This window comes from Papaver somniferum, chromosome 8 (assembly GCF_003573695.1).
Source record: "Papaver somniferum cultivar HN1 chromosome 8, ASM357369v1, whole genome shotgun sequence".
In the NCBI taxonomy this organism is placed as follows: Eukaryota; Viridiplantae; Streptophyta; class Magnoliopsida; order Ranunculales; family Papaveraceae; genus Papaver; species Papaver somniferum.
In genome coordinates this window covers 78,689,883-78,714,645 of record NC_039365.1, presented here as the reverse complement: position 1 = coordinate 78,714,645, position 24,763 = coordinate 78,689,883, and the positions used below count along the sequence as shown (strand labels likewise).

General features: G+C 40.5%; 1 long non-coding RNA gene across 1 annotated transcript; it reads right to left on the bottom strand.

Annotated features, from left to right (window-relative positions):
- Positions 1-8,992: 8,992 nt before the first annotated feature.
- Positions 8,993-9,956, bottom strand: LOC113304206. The gene is made up of 3 exons (XR_003338081.1): positions 9,903-9,956; positions 9,670-9,831; positions 8,993-9,047 (listed from the first exon to the last, which is right to left on the bottom strand). It is a non-coding gene; the product is annotated as an uncharacterized LOC113304206 (long non-coding RNA).
- Positions 9,957-24,763: the final 14,807 nt, after the last annotated feature.

Here is a 24,763-nt window from a genome sequence, read left to right as displayed (position 1 = left end):
AATTAACTTTGTTTCTCTCATCAGGCTCTAATTATTCAGACAATAACTTAGACCTTTCTCTTTAACAAGACAAACACTAAGTTAGTTAACTAGTTTTTCTTGTCAAGGCATTCGATTAGACTTGAATAACCGAATCCTCCAATTTGATAAGTCTAACTAAGATCAGAATTAACTTAGTTTCTCTTATCCGGAATCAGTTTGGACTAAATAAATGATCCCCTATTTTGTTAAGCCATAAACAATACATACAAACCAAAATAAATTGACTTGCACAATTATTTCTTAATCAGAAGCAATTGAAACAATCATAGACATTATAGCACCGCAATTGCACCGGATTTCGTTAAGAAAAAACACTTGATACCCAACAATAAATAAGCCAAATAAATAACCGAATCCTCCAATTTGATACAAGCCAAATAAATAAACACAGTTTTTCTTAATCGGAAACAATTGAATCATACACACTCACATATCCATACACAATAATGGAACATATCAATTGTACTGAAATTTTGTTAAGCAAAAGAAAAATATATGCAATATAAACATGCTTTTCTTAAACATGAAAATGATTAACTAAAAAAATTCGTTACCTCAAATTCCGCAACCTCTTCTCCCCAGAAAGATATATCATTAAGCGCAAGTTCGAATAAGAACTATCCCCAAGTGTGTTGTCATACTCTCGCAAGAACAAAAGAACAACAACAAAAGTAACATTTACCTGAGAAAGGTTGAATCGGTTTTTAACTAATGCGTGCCAATAACAAAAGTTCAAAACCCGAAAAACATATGTTATGCTAAACATGACTCATGTAAACATAAATTGATTCAACATATTGTGAATTTTCATTTACGAATTTGAATAAGAACAACTTATGATCCTTTGATAAAGCCTACCAACATGGGATAGAACTTAATCCCGCTAATTAAAAAAGCCACAAAAACCATAAGGGTAACATCATATGATATTGAATATTAAGATTAATGAAAACCGAAATCAGACATCCCATAAACCGAATACACATAAAAAAAATATAAACATTCATTGACAGGCTATGTAATAGGTAACTATCACAAGAAAAATTATAAAATAATATTTTTCTTCATAAATAATGATAATTTTATTCAAAATAGACCTTATACAATAATTGAAGTAAATCAAAACATTGATGTCTATCAAATATCTTCATGATGTTGAGATCTCTTTAGCTTGATAGGAATAATTCTCTGAATTCCTTGAAGAGATCCTTGATCGCAAAATAATTCCTCAAACTTTAGTAAGTTAGGTTCTCCTTCGTTTACTCTCTTCAAAAGTAATTCTTGTTTCTTGACAAGATGATCTTGAACAAGTAAAGATTTTTCTAGAGAACGCTTCAACTTCAAAACCTCTAATTTTGTTTCTTGTGCCATTTTGTGAAACTCTTTCTCATAATCAATCATAGGATATGAGGGTTGATATGATTGCAAGAGGTGGTTCCAAATCCAATGGAGTTATAGAACCTAGAAGAATCACACGCCATTTTTCAGCATATCTTTCCGAAACCCTTGCATGATAATCTGTATTTTACATAATTCTTACTCCAGGGGCATATACAAGATTTTTCTTCTTCGAGAGACACAGATTACCGAAACATATATACCAATAGTTTCCAAAAACTTGGTAACCGATTATAGAAATAAAAAATATTCTTTTTTAATATAAAAGAACCAAAATTTTCAATATTAAAGGTTTTAAGAAAGTGCCTTCTTGTGAATATTTCCATAGATCCCGCAAGTTTTTTAGACTATTGTGCTATATACATTGAACTCATCAAACATAGTTTGAGCACTTCATGAGTCAGTGTATTCAAACAAGATACTAAGTATCTAGTTGAGACGGAATATTCTCTTCAAGAGTTGTAGAGAATCTTCCTTTATCTGTTCTCTTAGGGATCTTACTCCTCTTGTAAGAAAGACCAAACTTATCATAGAAACGACTATCATCAAGATATTTAGGTATTACCTTATGTAATGATGAGATGGAGAATTTTCCATATTCCTTTTTGTTTGATTCCATGGTCTTCTTTGGTATCCATTTCCATGAGTTCTTAGTATTTTGATCCTCTTTCCCTTTGTGATGAACTAATTTTGAGAACCCTTTTGAGAATTCTTGTGAGAATTCTTTGATCTAAGAAAATCAGACTTATGCATGATTTCTTTCGAAAATGGTCTCATGTTACAACCTTGACTAGAATTTGTTCTTCCATAGCTTGAACTAGGTGAATGTTGACAATTTCTTACAACATGACCTTTGATTCCACAACGAAAACATCGTATGTAATGATGCTTATGATGATGTGGAAGACTCTCATGTGAGTAGCTTATTTTACTATTCCCAGAGAAAACAAATACCCTTTTAGAAGATGAAAATTCCTTTCGAGAGCGTCCGATATCATCCTTCTTTCTTTTCGTGGAAAAGATCTGTAGATGGTGGATTTTCGACAAGGGTTAAAATCGTGAAACCATAATTATGCATGCTCCTGATCCAGCAATCAGATGAGTATTGAGGCTCATGTCTCTCATTGAAGTATGGAAGTTCATGCCACAAGAATCTCTGACTGAGAATACTGTCTCTCAGAGTATATGTAGATGTGTAGTCTCTCAGCTGAGGCAATGACACATTTCATGAATACTGAGCAATTTCAGTAATTACTTCTATATAGAATCGCAAGGTTGGACAGCTCCTAGATAGCATGCCTGCTAGTATAGAACAATAATGTCTTCAGGATGTAACAATGTTTTCCCTGACTATATAAATATGACGCTTCGACAAGATCATATCACCTGAATAATTAATGCTCCTAGACAATCGTACTAGTATAGAGTTATCAATTAATTATTCCAAAATTATTAGATTCATTAACTGAATCCCTAAAAAATATTCTACATTATTCATAATATTTCGTTACTTCAATTCATGGATCTTCCCAGCAGAATTCCACGGGTTAGTAATAAATATTCAATGTACGGGCGTCTGAGCCTCGAGTAAGCCCCGACCAAAATGGTGCACGTGTACTCAACAATAATGCACAAACGAACACCTGAATGCACGAACGAGCATTTCAAAACATGAAGGAACGATGAACCTATGCAAAATAGGATGAAAAATAATAATAATAAAATATTGGCAAAGGCACTAGGGGACTGGGCTCATCGGCCGGCCAGTCACGCCATGGCCAGTCCCACGCCCAATTTTATATTTTATCATATTTTATTATTTTTTCCTGATCTCATGAAAATCCCTTCATTTGAACAAATCTCCTTCGTCTCAAGGAAACTCCCTAATCTCATGGTGTTTCCTCATATCAAAGAAATAATAAGAATTAGGAAAGGTGTCGTGGGACCGGACTCACTATCCGGCCGGCCATGCCCTAACCGTGGCAGGTCCCACACCTCATGGTTCCTTATTATTTTGTTATTTCTCTCATCCCATGGAAATTCCTTAAAATTCATGAAATTTCCCTCAAGTCATGATAAATAATATAAAATTAGAGAAACTCGTGGGACCGGGCCCTAGCTGGTCGGTCATGCCCTAGCCGGTCCTACACGCCCCTTATTTTATTTTTATTATTTTTTATGTTTCCCTCATCTCATGGTAACTCCTTGATTTCAACAAACTCCTTGATTTTATGATATTTCCCTAAAATCATGAAAAATATCATAAATTAGGAAAAGTGCCTTAGGACCGGGCTCTTTGGCTGGACGGCCATGCCTTGGCCATAGACGGTCCCACACTTCATGATTCCTTCGTTATTTTATTATTTATTCCTTCATCTCATGAAGTTTTCCCGGTTTCAGCAAAAATCCCTGATTTCTTCATATTTTCTCAAAATGTTGCTCAAACGCACACCAGAAGATATCGAAACTCTCAGGACCGAGACACGGACATTATGGTGACGCGGGCATGTATCCTTGACCAACCAAGTCCGGCCCTAGGGCTTGCAAATAGCCGGTCCCACATGTTTTAATAATTTTGACCTAATTTTCTCAATTGCTCATATTGGGTCCAAACTCTTCTCAAACAACTGGGAGTTTGCTCAAACGACCATCAGCTGGTCCCACGACCACCACGATCCGGTCCCATGACCCCTTGGTGGGTCCCTCATCTCTCCATAATTAGTTTTTACTACCTAACGCTCACACGAGCATTATTTTAATAAATGATTAAACCAATATTTAATCATCCTTTCACCAACTGGTCTTCTGGAGACTTTGGTATTTTTATCATTTGAGCATCTGGGCGTTACATGGTCGACTCGTCATCCCATGTAGCCGGTCCCTCTTTCACTCTGTGGTTGATTTTCAATAAATCATCAATTGATCAAAAATCAGGGTTTCGAATCCAGAGCTCTGCAAAAACATAATTCTGAGCAGATTCAAACACTAATAATTTTACGTTGATCCCGTGATCAACACTTTAATAATTATGCGTCAACATCTTAAATTAACATTTTTGCTCGGACGAGCAACATTTGCTCAGATGAGCAATATTTGTTCAGCCCATGAATATTGGTTCAAGTATCCATATTCAATAATTCATCAAATGAGCAACATTTGCTCAGATGAGCAATATTTGCTCGGTCCATGAATATTAGTTCAACTATCAATGTTCAATACTTTCTCAGTCCATGAATATTGACTATCAATATTCAACAATTTATCAAACGAGCAACATTTGCTCATACGAGCAATATTTTCTCACTTTAACAATCTACATAATTATACCTTTGTCTCAACAGACATGTTCAATTCATGAGTCTCAGAACATTTGCAAATAACGTTCTACTCAGCAATACAAGGACTCATCGTCCCATAAAGTCAGCAACTGACTCCACAATCACGAGATGTCAATCGTGTCACATGGGGGATATTAATTAGGGTTTTGGTTTGGCGGTCTAGGCACGTGTGTTCATACACACGACGAGAATGTGAGCAAGTCGTGCAATCAGTTGGAGGAGTTAGCAAAGTAGTGGGTAGAAAATCAACCAAGTCTTCGCACGATGAGAAACTGGTTTTAACACAATTTCCACTTCCACACTCTTTGACTTCAGCAACTGTCACACTTCATGGGATCAAGGTGTTTACAATTCTGGCAACATAAATAAGTCTCTGAATCATGATTGAAAGAACAAGTCAATATCTCGTCAAAGCAGACAAACAAGAGATTAAGAACCCAACATTCAATCAATCAGAACTTATCTTATTTTCTTTACGAAGAAAATGCAACACACCTACAATCTTTGATCACCATTGATCTCACACATTTCCCAGCTTCCCTCCTACAGATCAACCCATCCTCTCTTGTGAACAAATTGACTCTGGAACGACCATTATCTTGGTTTAGGCCGGAGTCCTACAATTGATCTCTCGAACTTAAAGGACTCCCTTCTTGCAGTGCGTCTATGTGAGGTTAAGCATTTGCTCAGTTCAAGGAGTCTCCTCCGCACGGTCATCTCCTCGATTCCGTAAAAACCAGCAAATCATTTTTCCCCATTTACAGATTGACGAGCACAGCGGGAGGTTAATCTCTCGGTTGCAATCTCAAGCTTTCACAAGATGGTTGATCTTAGATCACGCACGATCGCAAACCCTAACACAAATGATGCTAGCACTTTCTGCTTCCAACAATAGCGGTGGTGTCACTCCTCATCAGACCGATACTGGAGCACATCCCCTGTTTGGTCGTCATCCTGAAGAAGTCAGAGAAAATCCGCCTACTATAGGCGATCTCATGAAGGTGCAAGAAACTCTTTCCAAGAATCAGACTGACATGGCTGCCACTCATAAGGAATTATTCAATTATCTCAAGACTCTTACAGACAAGATGTTAGAGAAAACCCAAGAAAAGGGAAAAAGAAAAGAAACCACTTCGGACGCTGAACCTGAAGTCACTCTGATCTATGAAGTAGAAGATGAAGAGATTCTTAAATACAAAACTGCAGAGCCAAATGAACCGTCCAGTTTCATCACCCGTGAAGACTTGGAGCGTCTCTTGGAAGATCGTGTAAAGGATAAAGCGTCTTCTTCTGTCCACCGTCACCAACCTCCATACCCTGCTGCTACACAAAGGATTCCTCTGCCAAAAGATTATGTTTCTCCAACGTTCACCCTTTATGATGGAACATGCAATGCTAGATAACATGTTTCTCGGTTTCTGGAAGCTTTAGGAGAACATGAACATAACCATGTTGTCAGCCTCAAGGAATTTTCAAAATCTTTGAATGGCAGGGCATACACCTGGTACAACAACATCGCACCGGGGACTATCAAAAGTTGGGGAGAAATGATTAATGCCTTCTACAGGAAATATTTATTCGTTTCAGAGAAAATCACTCTCTCTGACCTCGGAAGGATATTTGAAAGAAGCAACGAACATCCTAACAATTATTTGAAAAGGTTTAGGGTTCAATCTCTGTAATGTCACAATCCAAATGTTACGGAGCAGCAACTTGCGGACTTTTGCATCAATGGAATGATCCCGGTCTACAGAGATCTGCTGGAAAATCTACGCTTTCAGACCTTTTCAGAACTTCATGAAGCGGCTAAGAGGTCGACAACTACCGCACCCGCTTTACTAGAAAGGACCAAGGCTATAAAATATGAGGAACCGCGAGAGACTCGAAGTAAAATGAGTATGATCAACAAGCAGTAAAACCTCCAGCCTTCCACAAATGCTGTTGCGTAAAGGAACAAACGGAAAGCCGAACCATCCCAAGCCTCCATCTCCAGCTCCTCCAAAGGCGCCAAGAAAGGGTAATCAAACCCGGGATGTACAAGCTCCGGATCAGAATGCAGATCAAGAGGCACCTGACTTCCCATTTTCCACTGAAGAGGTGATCGAACTCCTGGATGTCTGGATTCAAGATGGTGCAATCAAGTTGCCATATGTCAAGAAAGAACCAACTGAAGAGGATATGGAAAGTCCTCGTTACTGCCGCTTCCACAGGTTCGTCAATCATCCCACAAGTGACTTCAGAGTTTTGAAACACATATTTCAGGGAAAAGGTTGAATCAGGAGAGCTTAACTTGGGGACTGAAGGAGTACACAGAGACCCCCTTCCAGTCAGAACTTTCAGTCTCTCTGAACCACCTGTCAAGGAAGCAGTTCAATCCTTAATTGAACATGCCTGTGAATTGTTGTACCTATCAAAGGATCAAAGGAAAGACAAGTTTGCTGCATTAAATCACATCGTGTCAGGAAAACGTTTAGTGAGACAAGAGATGCTCTCTAAGCCTTCAGTAACGGACAAAGAAATGTATGACTGGGGACTGCTCACCACAGTACATCTCAAAGGAAATGAATTCAGAAGAGTGTTCGTTGATGTTGGCACAACCATCAACATTATTCCTTTGAAAACTCTCAGAACCGCTGGCATTACTCGACAAGAAGCTACACATGCTCCCATGTCAATCAGAGATCACGAAGGGACACCCAGAGATGCATACAGCCACATCACTCTCAAGGTCAGAGAAAACTCGGTCTGCACTGAGACCAAGTTTTATATAATCCGGAAAATCCAGGATATGACATGATTCTTGGACGACCTTGGATTCATGCTGGAAAAGTGACTCTAATGCCTTCGATTGAAGAAAGCTCTGACTCGGAAGAAATAGAAGATACTCCGTCATTCGAGCATCTGGAAGAAGTTAAAGCCTTGGTGGAATTAGGACAGAAACCTGGAGAAAGTGCACACTCTTTCATCAAAAGGTTATGTACTCAGGAAAGTTTGATTCCCCTTCATGCACCTATACTACCAATAATTAATCATGTTTCCTTGGTCCGTGGACTTCTTCCCACTGACAACTCAGCTGTCGCAAAGTGCTATGAGTGGATAGTCTCACCACGACAATATTACACCAAATTGCTAAGTACAGAGCCTCTTCAAATTTATCATTATATCAAAAGATTTATTGCTGAAGACGTGGCTAAGCACGACAGACAGTACGCTGGATACTACCCTCTGCACGAGTGTCCATATGTGCCGCAGCCATGGAATCCCATCAGGCGAGGAATTCCGAATCAACAGAAGATATTCAAGGCACGGACAACCAAGCCTAACAAATTTTGCGAAGGAGATCTAGTTCTCAAAGCAACTCAGCGCAACCTTCACTCTGCAAGAAACTCTATTTGGGAAGGACCATTCATGGTTGCTAAGTCCATAAACGGAGGATACTACAGGTTGATCAACACAGATGGCATGACCCTGCCAGTGATCCAAAGGCGTTCGACGCTTGAAATTATTGGGCATTTGAGGTACTAGGCGGTTGAGCATTCATGATGTCTGGGATTTGGCATATAAGATTTTCTTTCATTGTATTTCAATTTATCCAAATCGTTTGCAATAATTGCATTCAGTATTTGAATTCAACAATTTATCGAAACTCAGTTCATTTTACTTAAAGAAAATCTCTATCAAATCCAAAAGAAAATCCTCAATCATCTACCAATCCAAAACCAATCAATAACAAAACCAAAATAAAACCTCATATCTCTCAGAAGTTCAGAAGATTATGAAAAGGAAATCAAATAAAGTCAGCAAAGAAAGACTTTCCCTCCTCTGCATCCTTCAAGATTTGCAAAGACGCCTTCTCCAGGTTCAGCGCCTCAGTCAGCTTAGCAATCTTGTCTTCCTTCTCCATCACAGCATCATTGGGAAAGGGTGTGTTATTCTCACACGAGTCCTTGATAACATTTATTTTCTTACGAAGCCACTTCACGTTGAAGCCAAGTCTTTCAGAATTCTTCAAGTTGAACTCCCAATCAAAGAGTGCATCTGGAGTCACAGTATTTCTGGCCCTAGCGCATATATCACTTACAACACGCAAGATGACACTTACTTGCATTGATAAAGCATAAGCACGTCCAGGATCTCTAATAACGATAATGTGACCAAACTTCCTCCATATCTTCTCGTACAAGCCTGCATATCCAATAGGAATGCTGAATCCACCAACTAGTTCATGATATGGGAGTGACGCATCAAATGGGGGATCAAAAGTAACTCCTGCACTTGGAAACCAAATGGGATCATAAACTACAACATAAAAGTAGTCCAACATCATCAAAATTCATCATTATTCAATCAAGACACGAAAAAATAGCGTGAAAGTCATGAAACACGTTTTGCGGCAAGCTCATCCGAAGAGATTTTACGCTTCCATGCACAAGACAACGAACTGGGAGCAATCTACAAGGAATATAAGGATGATTTATATACCATTCTATTCGTATAGAAGTTCTCTACAACATATCAAAATTTCATAACAATCCAATGAACGACCAAGGAAATGTGGTCAAAATATTGGACAACATACAGGCTGAAAAAGTTCTGAAAGTCTCATGGAAGTTTACTGGTTCGCATTTTTCAGGTCCTAAAAATGCTCAAAACTTAAAAATCTTCTTCACTAAAGCTTGGAAATTTTCCGGGCTTGAAGATACATATGCAGACCTTGAAAATCCGACTTCAGACGAAGGTTTTATGGCGTTTTTGCTAAAAGACTGAGTTCTGAATTTTCTGGTGACGTATATCGGCAAAGTTTTTCGTATATGCGCATGGATTCTCGTTCATTTATTCGTAAATCAACAATTTTATGCTTCTATGGATAAAATTCAAGATAAGTACTTACTTGGGTGGTTTCCGGAGTGTTCAAGGACCCTGGATTGCCCATATCAACATCAAGAGCACCATTGTTTTCATTCGGTTTTGAGCTTTGGGAATTTTCTTTATTGCCATTTTCTGCGGATGAGCGAACACCACCAGTACTCTCCACCTCCATGACGACATCCTCCTGGACATATTTTCAATAATTAACATTTTGTCTACAAAGCATCATAATTGAATATACAAAGAAATACTTACGACCTCTTCTTCACTCAAGCAAGAAACTGTTTGCCCAGCAGCAGAGAATTGAAGACCGTCAATACTTGATGGAGTAAAATTCTGTAACAAAGTAACAAACATTGGTTTTGCGATCCTAATTACATGGATGAGAAGAAGTTATGGTGAAAGAAATATCGATAACTCACCAAAGAAATCACTGGGGACTTTATGGTGTTAGGTAACATCTTATGATTCTTATTCCTGCCTTCTCCACCATGAATAGTTACTTCAGTTTCTGAGAGGTCTACATCGATACGAGGTCTTACGTTGCGACCGTCCTGTGGAAAATTTTGATGCAATAATCAAAACACAATTATCATAATCTTATGAAAATTAAACAAAGAATACTTACTTGTGAACATCCTAGAGATGTTTTCCGTTTATCACCACCAGGTAAATGCTTCAGTCTTGGTCGAGTAGCGATCATATCAGCAGAAGGAGGCTCCTTCACCAAAGGTTGATCGACCGACACGAAATCGAGTAAACGCCCAAGTTGTTGATCCCAAACGTTTATGTAACCTGGAGTAACATATGTAATTCGCTCGGAGTTATTTTAATTAGTCTAGAACCAATTCTTTAAGCAAGTCCGAGTATCGAATCCTTACTACCACAATTAAAACCACATCGGTTTTTTTGTCCTCGAGCAAATCTAATCTAGAAAATAAAATCATAACTCACTAGGTGGCCCTGATGTAGTTTTAAAGTGTGGTAAGAAAGGGATTTGGTTTAAGAAAATACTAAAAGAAAAAAGAAAAAAAACTAGACACAAATAGCTAAAATAGACCAAAAGATTGATATGATGATTTTGTATTCAAATAGGGTGAAAATCTAGGTTTCGAGATTCCACCGCTATTATATATACTAGAAAGTTAAATAATGTTCTAAACTTCTTCCAGAATCTCGAGACGATTATGACACAAAGTACGTCTCAGAAGATAAATCTTTTCGACCGATTATATATTTATTTTTTCAAAGAATTAATAATCTTCTTCACCATAGAATGCTAATCTCTAACATAGAATATAATAATCAATTATCAAGCATTATAGGACACATGAAGAAAATCATTATCGTTACAATCAAGAATAAGGACCATGGAAAAATGTTAGTATAGATAATAATTTAAAATACTTTAGCATACGTAATATGGTTTCCTCTCTAATCCTAAAAAATGATTTAGCTACTCATAAGTGAAAGAAACGACATATAAGAAATGATGGTATTTATTTTCATTCAATTCAAAAGAACTTACAGAAATAGCCGAGCTCTCCATTTCTTGTTTCCTCTCTTTCGATTACACGAGAATAATTAAGCAGAAAAACCAATATAAAATAAAATGAATTACAAGTTTTTCTTCACAAAATCTCAGCAGCGATCTACCCAAAACAATACAATCCCATGATGGTACTGACTCCCCCTTTTATATTCGTCTGCCTCCGTTACTTTCGGCTGATAGAAAATATGCATTAATCTTCACAATTTCTCATACAAGGCAACTTATTATTTTCTTGTTTAAATGACCTTGGACAGCAGACGTTATGCGTGTGATATAGGCATGCTTCCAGCCACTTTCTTCATGCCCATTGACTTCTCATTACTAAGTAAGGCAAGAATATAATTTGTCCCACACTTTTGCCTTATTTCTTTGCGTTGACAATGCATTTTGTGGCTCCCATTCACGTGTACATTTGCACTAGAACTCCATCGACCAAAAATGGAATTCATTTTTCCATGTGCCAACCACTAGTCCCCTGAAGATCCCCTCATTCACATGCTATCACTATATGGTAAGTCCAGCAATTAACTTTGTCTTCTTCCCATTTTAAGTTCATCTCACAAATGAAGTAATTATTGACCCCCACTTTAGTAGAAAATATGATATCGACATTCTTCCCATTCACAGTACCGAGATGCATTTTTAATAGATCTTAATTACACGTACAAATATGATTAGTACGTCCGTATTCTTGCTCTTGTTCTTCATTTCATCCTTCACTGCATTATGTGATCTTTAATTAATCCGGTAGGCCATAACTGATTACGAGCACCATAAATTTGCATGAGTCCATATCGTCCTCTCGGGTCATAGTAGCTCCAATTTTCCATTTATCGTAAAGAATTAAATTTCTACAGAACTCAAACAAAACCATCAAATTGTACAAAATAAAGAACTAAACAAATATAAATTAAGATGTAAAAATGACGTGTTTACACACTCAACAAATACCCCCAAACCTACATTTTGCTAGTCTCGAGCGAATCTTTCGGGAGGGTTTAACAGAGCTGTACCCGCAAAACCATTTACTCCAATCTGGTCACAAGTATTGTAAGAGCTATGTGGACATAAAATTTCTCAATCTATCACCAAATAATTAAAATGCTAGAGAAATCAAAGGTATCTGCTCTAAAGCTGGATAAAGAATAGGGGAGACACATCCGCTACACAGTTAGATAAAGAGATATCCGCTAGACAATTAGATAAACATTATGAGATGCATCCGCTTTACAGCTGGATAAGATTAGGAGAGAGATAAAGATGAGAAGGACGTCTGCTACACAGCTGGACAAATTACGTGTGATGAGGTGAACCAGTGCTAGAAAGATCTTGTGCCAGATGGAAAGCGGACTAACAGAGCAACCAATATGCATCTCTTCGACTCTCTCATAGTGCTCAGTAGAAACAACGTCTTCTTCGGCTTCAAATATTGATGATAAACTCTCAAACCTTGTAGAACCTTGACAATTAATTCTTCTCTTTAATTCTTCAATTTCTTGCTTGAAACTTAGATTTCTACTTCCCTATGGCCTTATTGAACAAAAAACAAAATTTAAATAAATATATATATATATATATATATATATATATATATATATATAAATATTTTATTTTAGTGGGAACCTCCATCACTAATTATTGCTCTAGGCATACCAAATCAAGAGAAAATATTGTCTCTAACAAACTTGATCACAACGTGGCGATCATTTGTCTTGGTAGCTATTGCTTCAACCCACTTAGACACATAGTCAACGGCTAATAAGATGTAAAAGTTACCATAGGAATTGACAAAGGGACCCATAAAATCTATACCCCACACATCAAATATTTCTATTATCAATATTTGATTAAGTGGCATCATATTACGTCGGGTCAACTTCCCTAACTTTTGACATCTCTCACAACTTTGACAAAATAGGTGGGAGTCTTTAAACAGGGTTGGCCAATAAAGACCAGATTGTAAAACCTTCGCAGCTATTTTCTTAGAACTAAAGTGACCCCCACAAGCTCCAGAGTGAAAAAAAGTCAGGACACTAGAAATTTCGTTGCCAGGAATACAACGACGGATGATCTGTTCGCGGCAGTACTTGAATAAGTATGGATCATCCCAGAAAAAGTATTTAACCTCAGAAAAGAACTTAAATCTATTCTGTTTAGACCAATGGTCAGGCATTTGACCAGTTACCAAATAATTAACAATGTCAGCAAACCAGGGTAACTCAGAAATGACAAATAATTGTTCATCGGGGAACGTATCATGGATTGGTATCTCATCATCTCTAGTCTCATTAAGGATACAGGATAAATGGTCAACTACTACATTTTCGGACCCTTTCTTATCACGAATATCTAGAGTAAATTCTTGGAACAATAATACCCATATGATCAATCGAGGTTTTGAGTCCTTCTTTGAGAGGAGATATTTGAGCGCAGCATGATCAGAATATACTATGACCTTATACCCTAGGAGATATAATCTAAATTTCTCCAAAGCAAAAACGATGGCTAACATTTCTTTTTCTGTGGTTGTGTAGTTGAAGTGGCATCGTTTAGGGTCCTACTAGCATAATAAATCACACTAGGTGCTTTATCACGTCGTTGGCCAAGGACAACACCAACCGCATAATCAGACACATCACACATAAGTTCGAATGGGATGTTCCAATCAGGTGGTTGGATGATAGGGGCAGAAGTCAACAATGATTTTAGCTTCTCAAAAGCTGCAACACAAGCTTCATCAAATATGAAGACAGTATCTTTAGCAAGTAGGTTCTACAGAGGTAAGGCAATCTTTCTAAAGTCTTTGATGAAACGTCGATAAAACCCAGCATGACCAAGGAAAGGTCTAACATCTGTTACATTCTTAGGTGGTCTTAATTTTAAAATTAGGTCAACCTTGGCTTTATCAACTTCTATTCCCTTAGAGGACACCACATGTCCTAACACTATTCCATATTTAACCATAAAATGACACTTTTCCCAGTTAAGGACTAAGTTCTTTTATTTACAATATTCTAGAACTAGTGTAAGGTGGTGCAAGCATTCATCGAAAGAGGATCCAAAAACCGAAAAATCGTTCATAAAGACCTCGAGAAATCGCTCAACCATGTCCGAAAAGATACTTAGCATGCAACGTTGGAATGTTGCGGGTGCATTGCACAACCCAAAAGGCATACGCCTATAAGCAAAAGTACCAAATGGATATGTGAAGGTTATTTTCTCTTGGTCCTCCGGGGCTATGGGGATTTGGTTGTAACCAGAATATCCATCTAGGAAATAATAATAGCTATGGCCAGCTAATCTTTCTAACATCTGGGCGATGAATGGTAAAGGAAAGTGGTCTTTCCTAGAGGTTGAGTTCATCTTACGGTAGTCTATACATACTCTCCACCTGGTGGTAACACGAGTAGGGATAAGTTCATTGTTCTCATTCACAACATCCATAATCCCAGACTTCTTTGTGACAACCTGGACAGGGCTGACCCATTTACTATCAAATATGGGGTATATGATACCTGTATCTACCAATTTGAGCACCTTAGTGCAAACAACTTCCTTCATATTAGGATTCAAACGTCTCTGCATTTCTCTTGAGGTTTTGGCACCTTTGTCTAGGTAGATATGTTGCACACAATCAGCAGGACTAATTCCTTTCAAATATGCTATAGTCCACCCTATTGCAGTCTTGTGCTCACGGAGAACACTAACTAGTTTACTTTCCTGATCGGGCTCTAAGTCAGGAGTAATTATGGCAGAAAGAGTATTATCATTACCAAGAAATACATATTTCAGTGTATCTGGTAGAGGTTTTAATTCAAGGGTGGGTGCCTTAACTGATGATGGGAGGGGTTTATCTATGGTAGGTAGAAGAGGTTCTGGTTTACGCTTCCATTTTCCATAATTCATTACTGGCGCAGAATCTAACAACGCATTAACTTCTTCAAAATGACTATCCTCATCATAGTAGGCTCCAAAGTGGGCCAAGCACGCCTATAAAGGATCACTAACACTTTTAATGGTAAAGGTATTCTAGACTAGAGAATCAATCATGCATATGGACTCATAGTGTTCAGGGTCCGGTGGGGCTTGTAACGCCTTAAAAACGTTCACCGAGATTTTCTGATTCCTAAAGGAAAATTCTACTAGGCCAGTTTGACAATGTATGACTGCATTTGCAGTGGCTAGTAACGGACGATCTAGGATAATTGAGATATTTATATCTTGACTAGAGACAGGTTGAGTGTCTAAAATCACAAAGTCAACTGGATAGATAAAGTTTTTTACCTGAACCAAAACGTCTTCAATAATTCCACGTGGGATTTTGACTGACCTATCGGCTAACTGTAGTGTTATCCTAGTTGGTTTCATCTCCCCTAGTCCAAGTTGTTCATATACCGAGAAAGGTAAAAGATTCACACTATACCCAAGATCTAATAGAGTATTTTCTATGGTTTGTTTACCTATGACACATGTGACAGTAGGACAACTAAGATCTTTAAATTTGACTGGGTACTTTTGTGAGATTATGGAACTAACTTGTTGGGTCAAAAAGGCCTTTTTATGGACACTAGAGTCTCTCTTGACAGTGCACTTCTCTTTTAGGAACTGGGCCATAGCCGGTTCATGTTTAATTGCATCTAACAAGGGCAGGTTGATCTTAACTTTCTTAAAGATGTCTAGGATTTCAACATATGTACTAGGATTTTTCTTAGCGAGTCTCTGAAGAAATGGTGGAGGTGGTATGTACACTCTATCAGGAATATCTTCCTCACTTGGAATCTTAGCACTCTCAGGCCCATTAGGGTCTTTAGACAAAGTTTGGTCAACTTCAGTCTCATTTTCAGTTGAACTACTATCCTTGGGTGGGTCTACCTAATTCTCTAGAGTTTTACCACTCCTAAAGGTGATAACTTCTTTGACAGGCTCATTGTGGTTATAACTACCTGATCTATTACCCTAGTTAACTCCTTTAGGGTTTAGAGTCGTTTGGCTAGGAAATGTCCCGTCATCCTTATCATTTATCCGGTTCGAAAGTTGACTTATTTAAGTCTCTAAGTTTGCTATAGGTCGGTTGCTATTTTGTTGGTTACGCTGACACAACAAGATAAAATCATCGAATTTTTCGTTACTCTGGTGTTTGAGGGTGAAAACAGTTTCTGCTGGTTTCGGTAATTTCGTGTGATGTGGGTGAGAAACAAGTCTAATCCATAAACAATGTACTGCAAGGGAGTACTTTAGGTTCGAGAGATCAATCTGCACAAGTCCGGCCTAAACCAAGAAATGTCCGTTCCAGACTTGCTTCGGTCACAAAGTGGAGGAGAAAGGTTGGTTTTAGGGAGGGAAGCGAAGAGAGTGTTGAGACCAAAATAGTTGATTCTGGAAGAGTAGTTGTTTTGACTTGTATCAGAAAGCGTAAGCTAACAGATGGGAAAGCTAACATGTGATTTCTGAGTGTTGTATGCTCCTGACAAAAACTTGTTTTCGGTGGAAATAGGTAATGCCTATTTATACAAGTCGAAGTGAAACGTACTCTGGTCTCATTAAGAAATGGAAAACGGGTGAGTAAATGGGATGAGGTGGTAACCGGTAACGCTTGGAATTGATGTTCCATAAAAAAAAGTGTTTCACCATTACTCCCTGTATTTACTAACCGCCTCATCCTTATGACACTTTCTTATAACGGGTGTAGTGTACGCCGCACGCTGTAAACCGCTAAACCAATACCCAATGAGCATCCCCCAGTTTGTGACATGCGTTGATGTCTCGAGTGTTTTCGTGGAAAACATGTAGCACGTTGTTGTTGTCTGGAAAGTTGAGCTTGGGAGACTTGCCGGCTCGGTGGTGACCTTCGACGGTCGAGATTTTGCATCTTAAGAGGAAAGGTAGCCGTTGATTATTGCAACCCTTCGTTTGGTAGCCAGTGGCATGAAAGAATGATCAGTATGGATTTAATATGTCCTAGTTTAGGCGCGGCCAAAAGTTAGGGGTTTGGCTTTGTTTAGGCGTGACCAAACTAGGGCCAAAGGTTGCCATGCGTTAGCTGGCAACCTTGGACGGCTAAGATCTGCACCTTAGATGAAAAAGTGGTCGTTGATTGTTGCATGCATTCATTTTGGTAGCCGCATAGGAAAGGCCGGTATGGCATGGCCAACACTAGGGTTTTGGGACAAAGGTTACCATGCGTTGTTTGGCAACCTTGGAAGGCTAGGATTCGCATCTAGGATGGAAGGGTGTCCGTTGATCGTCGCACACCTTCGTTTTGGTAGCCGCATAGGGAAGGACGGCATAGTATGGCGTGGCAAGGTGATTGGCATGCCATTGGAACATGTGGCATGGAATTCCTTGGCGCGGTTTGGCATGGACAAAACTAGAGTTCTGGGCCAAAGGTTACCATGCGTGGTTTCGCGACCTTGGAAGGCTAGGATTTGCATCTAGGATGGAAGGGTGGCCGTTGATCGTCGCACGCCTTCATTTTGGTAGCCGCGTAGGGAAGGCCGACATGGTATGGCGTGGCAAGGTGGTTGGCATTCCATTGGCACATGTGGCATGGCATGCCTTGGCGCGGTTTGGCGTGGCCAAAACTAGGGTTTTGGGCCAAAGGTTACCATGCGTTGTTTGGCGACCTTGGACGGCTAGGATTTGCATCTAGGATGGAAGGGTGGTCGTTGATCGTCGCATGCCTTCGTTTTAGTAGCCGCATAGGGAAGGCCAGTATGGTGGGGCCAAGGAAATTGGCGCGGATGGCTTGGCATAGTGGGGCCAAGAGTTTGGCACTGACGGTTTGGCATGGTGGGCCCAAGGCAAGGTGCGGTTGGATTGGCATGGTGGGTCCAAGGGTTTGGCAGGCCATTGGTGCATGGTGCGGCTAGCATGGTTGGGGCCAAGGTAAGGTGCGTTTGGCTTGGCATGGTGGGGCCAAGGGTTTGGCATGCCATTGGCGCATGGTGCGGCTAGAATGGTTTGCCATTGGCACAGTGGTGCGGCTCGCATGGTTGGCATGCCTTGGCGCGGAGATGTGGCTGGCATGATTTTTTATTGGCACAATGGTGCGGCTGGCATTGTTGGCTTGCCTTGGCGCGGAGATGTGGCTGGCATGGTTGGCATGCCTTGGCGCGGAGATGTGGTTGGCATGGTTTGCCATTGGCACAGTGGTGCGGCTGGCATTGTTGGCATGCCTTGGCGCGGAGATGTGGATGGCATGGTTTGCCATTGGCAAAGTGGTGTGGCTGGCATGGTTGGCATGCCTTGGCACTATAGCATGAGAATTAGGATTTGGCATAGATGATGTCGGCCGACGGCCAATGTTAAGGGTTCCGCCATGGAACATAACACATTAAAAAAAAAGGTACCCTGGTAATTCTTACGTAGGCATGCTGATCGATTCTATAAATGTGCTAATGGTTATAGTGACGTCATGTCAGATGTGCGGTTTTACGATTTTAACCCTAAGCTAAAAACCACATCAACATTAAGTCCCCTGCATAGCTCGGAACAGAAGCGTCGTTGCGATGTAAGCATAAGATGGTGACAGGATAGGACAAAAATTGAAACAACAAGTCGTGAAAAGATGGTCAGGAAGGTCCGACTAACCTTTTTCGAGAGGTAAAGAGAGTTTGTGCTTCCCGTGTTGGCGGCCTTGCATAAATTGTACTGGTGGTGCAGACCGTGGAGTGGTGAGATGAAAATCGTCGTCTTAGTCTGGCCGTGCATCACCTTGGATGGGTTAGGGAACATCGTGACACTGGCTTGGAGAGTTTGTTGGTGTTGGCGCGGCAAGTCATGGCACGGCATGATGGTGCAAGGAATGACGCGGTTTGGCGAGGCAAGCATAGCGCGGACGGTAGTGCAAGGCATGACATGGTTTGGTGAGGCAAATCATGCGCGGATGGCTTGGCCCAGTAGTGGCTTGTCTTTGCGGGCATGGTTTTCTCTTTTCTTTACGTGACTCGCATAGGAAGTTATTTACTTATTCAAAACCCCGCAAGTATTTTTTTCGTAGAAAGGGGGCGTTATTCCTTCTCTTCATGTCACCTTGTCGTTTTTTTTTTCTTTCCAAGTCTCGGTGCTGGCGGCAGAGAAGTAACAATGCGGGAAAGCATGTCTTAAATATGTACTTCCATGTTTTCTCACCAAACCCTAATTTACCTCACGTGGCTATGCATTCCCTTATGTTCGCTAGTAGAAAACGGTTTTATTAGAATATGATATCACGCCTCAATCCGCGGCTGGTAGGAGGCTTTCCTTTTAGGGACCTCATCGCTCTGCTGGTTATAAGAGATGATCTTGAATCCTTCATTTGCACAGCTCGTGCTGAAATCGTGTTTATCCTCTATTCTTTCTCTGGTTTTGTAGCGCATAATGGGATCTTCCAATGACAGACATGTCTCCAATTTTTCGAGGAGAAACTTTGGAATCGACGAAAATCAGTCTTCTTCTCATGGGGAGGCGTTGAATAGAATTGAATCTCCGTTTTGTGAAGCTGGCGAAATCATTCGGGACATACCTTTGGAGAAAGAACGGGAAGGCGGTGAAGCATCCCAGTGCGTTTGGAGGATTTTGTGCAACAAAACCTCTTCACGGACCACTGTTAGGGCGGGACAGTTTGATTCTCAGTTGAAACGGAGGAAGACCGAGATTGTGAAACTTTTAGGGGAAAACCAACGTAGCTCCCCTGTCCAGGATGGTGTCATAACCCTTGATTCTGATGAATCGGGAAATCTCCTCGAAAGGTCGCTGAGAAAACTTCCGAGGAATATGATAATGTTACGGTTGATGAAACTGAAACAACTTTGGAGAAGACGACGAAACTGTTATCGGTGGCATTGGAGAAGTCGTGATGGCATATGTTAGGTTGGTTGCCGAGGCGGATGTCGGTGAAAAGACGGATGATGTTGCTGCTGAGACGACTTCCGGGTGGGATGTTGAGGCTGCTATTGCTGATGTGGCTTCCGGATGGAACCTTTGCTTCCCAAAAGATTGTTGGGGAAAGTTTTTGAAAAAAGCTCTAACCGAGGCATTGGCAATTCACATATTAGCTTTCTATGACTAGCTTCTTCTTCTTCATTGTTTCTATTCGTCGCTTAGTTGTCCTGATGTTTTGAAGACTTTTTTTTTTACCTTCCTTGTATTCGCGACGAAGTTAGGGTTTCTTCAATTAGTATCCCGCTTTCGGTTTCTATCTTCGAATAAAACTTCTCATTTTTTTTTTTGAAAGACCCAAGCCTTCTCTTAGAATGGGTTGGTGTTTCTGGTTGTGATTGGATGGTTAATGGATTCTCAATGATTTGGGATTTGCTTGGTATATTTTTCTGAGATTTGTAAAACTTATTCGGAAAGAAATGTATGCCTTTTGAATAAAAACGAAACCCTAAAGAAGAATACAAACGGTGCATTCATCTTGGGGAAATACAGATATCAAGCGGGAGGAGAAATTTCTGAAGAAATACTAAAGGGAGAGTGCTAGAAGAGGGTAGTACAGCGTTTTAGGGATTGAAAAGCTTGAGTCATCGCGAGTGAACTATCACACCTCCCAGCTTGTCTGTGTTCATGAGCTTGCAGTAACCTCCCAAAAGGACGTCTGCCACCAGATATGGCTCGTCTTCTTTTTCCTTGGGTGAATCGGTCCGAACAGCTATCTTTACCATCATATTCCCAAATTGAAAAGAGTTCGCTTTGACCACCATATCTCCGATTTGAAACGAGTTCGGGTGTTGTGTAACCGTTTGAATCTTGGTCTCGTCAGTTTCGATGGCAGCTTCCAAATTCTTTGCAAAGCGTTTGAATGGCCCAGTGTGATAATAATTTTGATTGTTGTTGTAGTAATGAGGTTCAAACTCTCGGACTTGTGAAGATTAAATTTAAAGATTTAATAAAATTATATACAAAAATATTAACAAAGTGGGCGAGAGGTAACCAAGAAACTAGATTCCACTATTACACATGAATGATGTCAAATATTTCATAACTCTAATTATCCTTTTAATCCTTTATTTCTTAATCCACAAATAATCAAACATATTCTCAAAAATTAATTGTATCCCTTACGCGTAGATTATCTAACCAAAGCATGACCTATCTAATTGAATCACAACTAATGAAGAAAATTATGTAAACTTTTAAGAACTCTGCAAAAGCAGTGATTGAGTGAATTATAATTAAATATTAGAGAAAATGAAATAGTTACCCATTGTTTATGTGTGAATAGATTCATCCATTACCTTGGTTATGAGAGAATTAGCCGCTCATCATGTTGGAAACACGCTCAAAAGTTGATTTCATTTATGCTCAAAGGGTTACAAATGATGAATAAGGGAGAATTATAATAAAAATCGGGTTTGCAATGCTTATAACTATTGCAAAAGCCGTTACAAAGAGCCGTTACTGTACTGTTGCGTTTTTTAAGTCTGTCTCTGATCTGCGGCCAGCAGTATGAGTCGATGACACTGTTTAAAAACGACGGTTGTGGCGAGTCTGTTCTTCGTGTTCTTCAGTGTTCTTCAATGGCAGCAGCTGCAGCAGGTGGTCTCTCTGCAAATTCGATTTTTTTTGACTCTGTGGTGCTCTAAACTTCTCCCAATCTCTCCCTCTCCCTTCTCTATGATCCCCTCACCCTATATATACTCAACAGCAGCAAAATATCACGCCATAACTCTCACAAATTTTCATTAAACTCGGCAGTGAAGAAAAATATTCTAGGAATATTTTCTTCCCTATTTTAGCTTCTCACGTGTTTCTACAGCTGCAAAATCTCCTCATTTATCTTCTTCACGGTCCAGAGTGTTGCTAGAGTCATCATACACGAGCAGAACACACATAAATCTTCCAAAACCCGTGAACTATTCTTCTCATGCACGGGCTGCCCTGATTCCTTGTCACGGATTTTCCAGCAAAATTTGATCGAAACAAACACCCATACCAGCTCTTTTATGACATATCACAACTACCCATGAATTTTCAGCCCTTTAGTCCACCTAGAACATCTTCAAATTTCGATCGAAACATTCTCAGAGAGCTGCCACATTTTTCCCGCCAATTTTTAAGTTTCAAATGAAGAAGACGGTGTCCCCCTAACCAGCTGTGGGGTGCGAATAGCAGCTGCCTTTTTGGGGGTGCCCCTTAGCCAAATCTGGGCTCCGTATAACAAGTGTCCTCCGGGGGTGTTCCGAGTGATTTTTCGAGCCGATTTTTCCAACAATATTTATTTTCCAAAAATACCTAAAAATACACAAAACACCATAATAAGGACGAAAACGAGTACCAACAATACGAAACATTGAGGACAAGTTAGACACATAAATGCGTCTATCACAGTGCCCCACTCACATCTCTTGACAGCGTCCGCGCCAGTAATCGCGATGAGTCCCCATGACGGAATAGGGGAAGAAATGACTGGTTGTAGAGAAGATCGTTCGGCCAAACTTACTTGCGTTTAGAATCTATGAGTTAGCGCCAACATGTTATCTCCAGGTGTCCGGGTTCTATCGGTAACTCGCCGATGCGGTAGCAAGTGGGACGGTTTGTTGGAGATTCTTTCGGGCGTTGACATCGGTAGAGGGGATGTTCCAAATTTCGCATTGTTGTCGAGTACCCACAAGTGCCCCAATATCATGTCGTAACCCAGTTCTTTGATAATGTGGAATTTGTTATGCGTTATAACATCTCCTATCTTGATCTCGAGGTTAATGTAGCCATGCACGTAACAATGTTGAAGTCAGAGGCCGTGTCGATTAGCGTGTTGTCGAATTCAATACCTCTTAAATAGGACGTGGTCAGCAGTCCCCAGTTGTCCTTTTCGATTCCGCTCGCTGAGAGAGCTCAGGCTCTTGAAGTGGCTTCCGTGGAGGGAAAAAGCCGTTTTCCCGACACGACATGATTGAGAGACGTGAAGATATATTGGCGCTGCACCTTGGAAAGGTAGCGAATTTCACATACGTGTTGCATCATGGATCGCACAGTCTCATGCACGGAGTCCCCAGAGACTCCGCAATTCCTCACCGGAAGTGGTCCTCGATGTACTCCCTCGTTTCCTAGTTGAAGTTCCCCTGCTTCTATCTTTTCTTTGAAGATATGCTCCAGTCTGTTGCAATCACTGGTTGGGTGGTGAACAAATCTGTGGTAGTGGCAGTATTTGGGGTTTGCCATATCGGCCTCAGTCGGTGGGTGTCTGAGAGATGGTAGTCTGATAACATCATCTTAAATCCATGCTTCTAAGAGATCGATCACCTCCTCAATAGGAAACGGTAAATCCAAGGTATTTCCTTCAGCTTCGTGATGACGGATGTGAGCTTTAGCGGCGGCCTTCTGTGGCGGAGTTGCTCGTCGTGCTGGTGCTTCGCGTTTAGGCTGCTGGTCTGCAGTTGGGGCCTTCCTTTTTCCTCCTTCGTTTACTACGCTCACCGAGGACGGACCAGAATTTTACTGTTTGTTGATGAGACATCTATTCCCGTGAGTTTCGCGTACATCTTCGACTCTGGTTGGTCTAGCTCCTTCTAATAATGCTGGTGTTGTCGTTGCTGATCACCTGACAGCCTCATGGAGCTCAGAGAATATCTGGAAACGCATGTTCTCTAGCAAGGCGCGGTAAATGGGAGCCATACCGTTGATGCATGAATTTTCCAGTTGTTGCTCGGTCACGTTTGGGTCATGATAGTATAGTGCTTGAACCCTGAATCTCTTAACAAAATCATTTGGATGTTCGTTGTCCCGTTGGTACGTCCTTCCTAGGTCCGATAAGGTAACTTGTTCAGACACAAATAAGTACTTCTTGTAAAATACAGTAACCATGCCACCCCAGTTGGGGATGCTGTTTGGCGCGATGCTGTTGTACCATGTGAACGCTCTTCTGGTAAGCGATTTCAGAAACTCCCTCAGACGAAGAACGTGATTGTATTCATGTTCGCCTAGGGACTCCAAGAAGCGAGAGACATGATCACGTGCACTTCTGGTGCCATCGTACAGGGTGAACTGAGGAGAGGAGTATCCTCTTGGAAGAGGAATTCTTTGTATTTCAGGTGTGTAAGGAAGTTGATGCTGATGCATGTCTATTTCATCATTCTTGATTCAATTCCGGAGAAGTTGTTCCAGATCCTATCGTGTGACAAAATTGGACGGATGGCTTCTTTCCAATGGGGTTCTGGCACAAATCTCCTCGTCAGCGGAGACGCGTTCTGTCGAGGTGCTAGCGTTGGGGGTGTTGGAGGCGTTTCTAATCGGCTATGGAGGGCGTGAATCACGCGGCAGCCGCTCTTTCAGGGCTTTGAGAAAGACGAGTACTTCTTTCTGTGTCGAAACCATATCCTTCTGGGCTCTAGCGGTAATCACCTGCTGTTCAATCAAATCAGTGATGGTGATATAGGGTCGGCTTCCTCTGGTTCCTCCGGTTTCTCGTCATGTTGGTGGGGTATTTGGAGTCTTAGTGGAGGTTGGAGGTGCCATGTTTGACGAAGCGTTAGGAGCGGTAGCGGCAGCTCTGGCCCTGGTGACTGGTGGCGTAACGCCTGAAGGAGCGCTTTCAGTACTGCCAGAATTAGCAAGTTGCGCAGGGACATTAGAGGCGGCAGCGGCT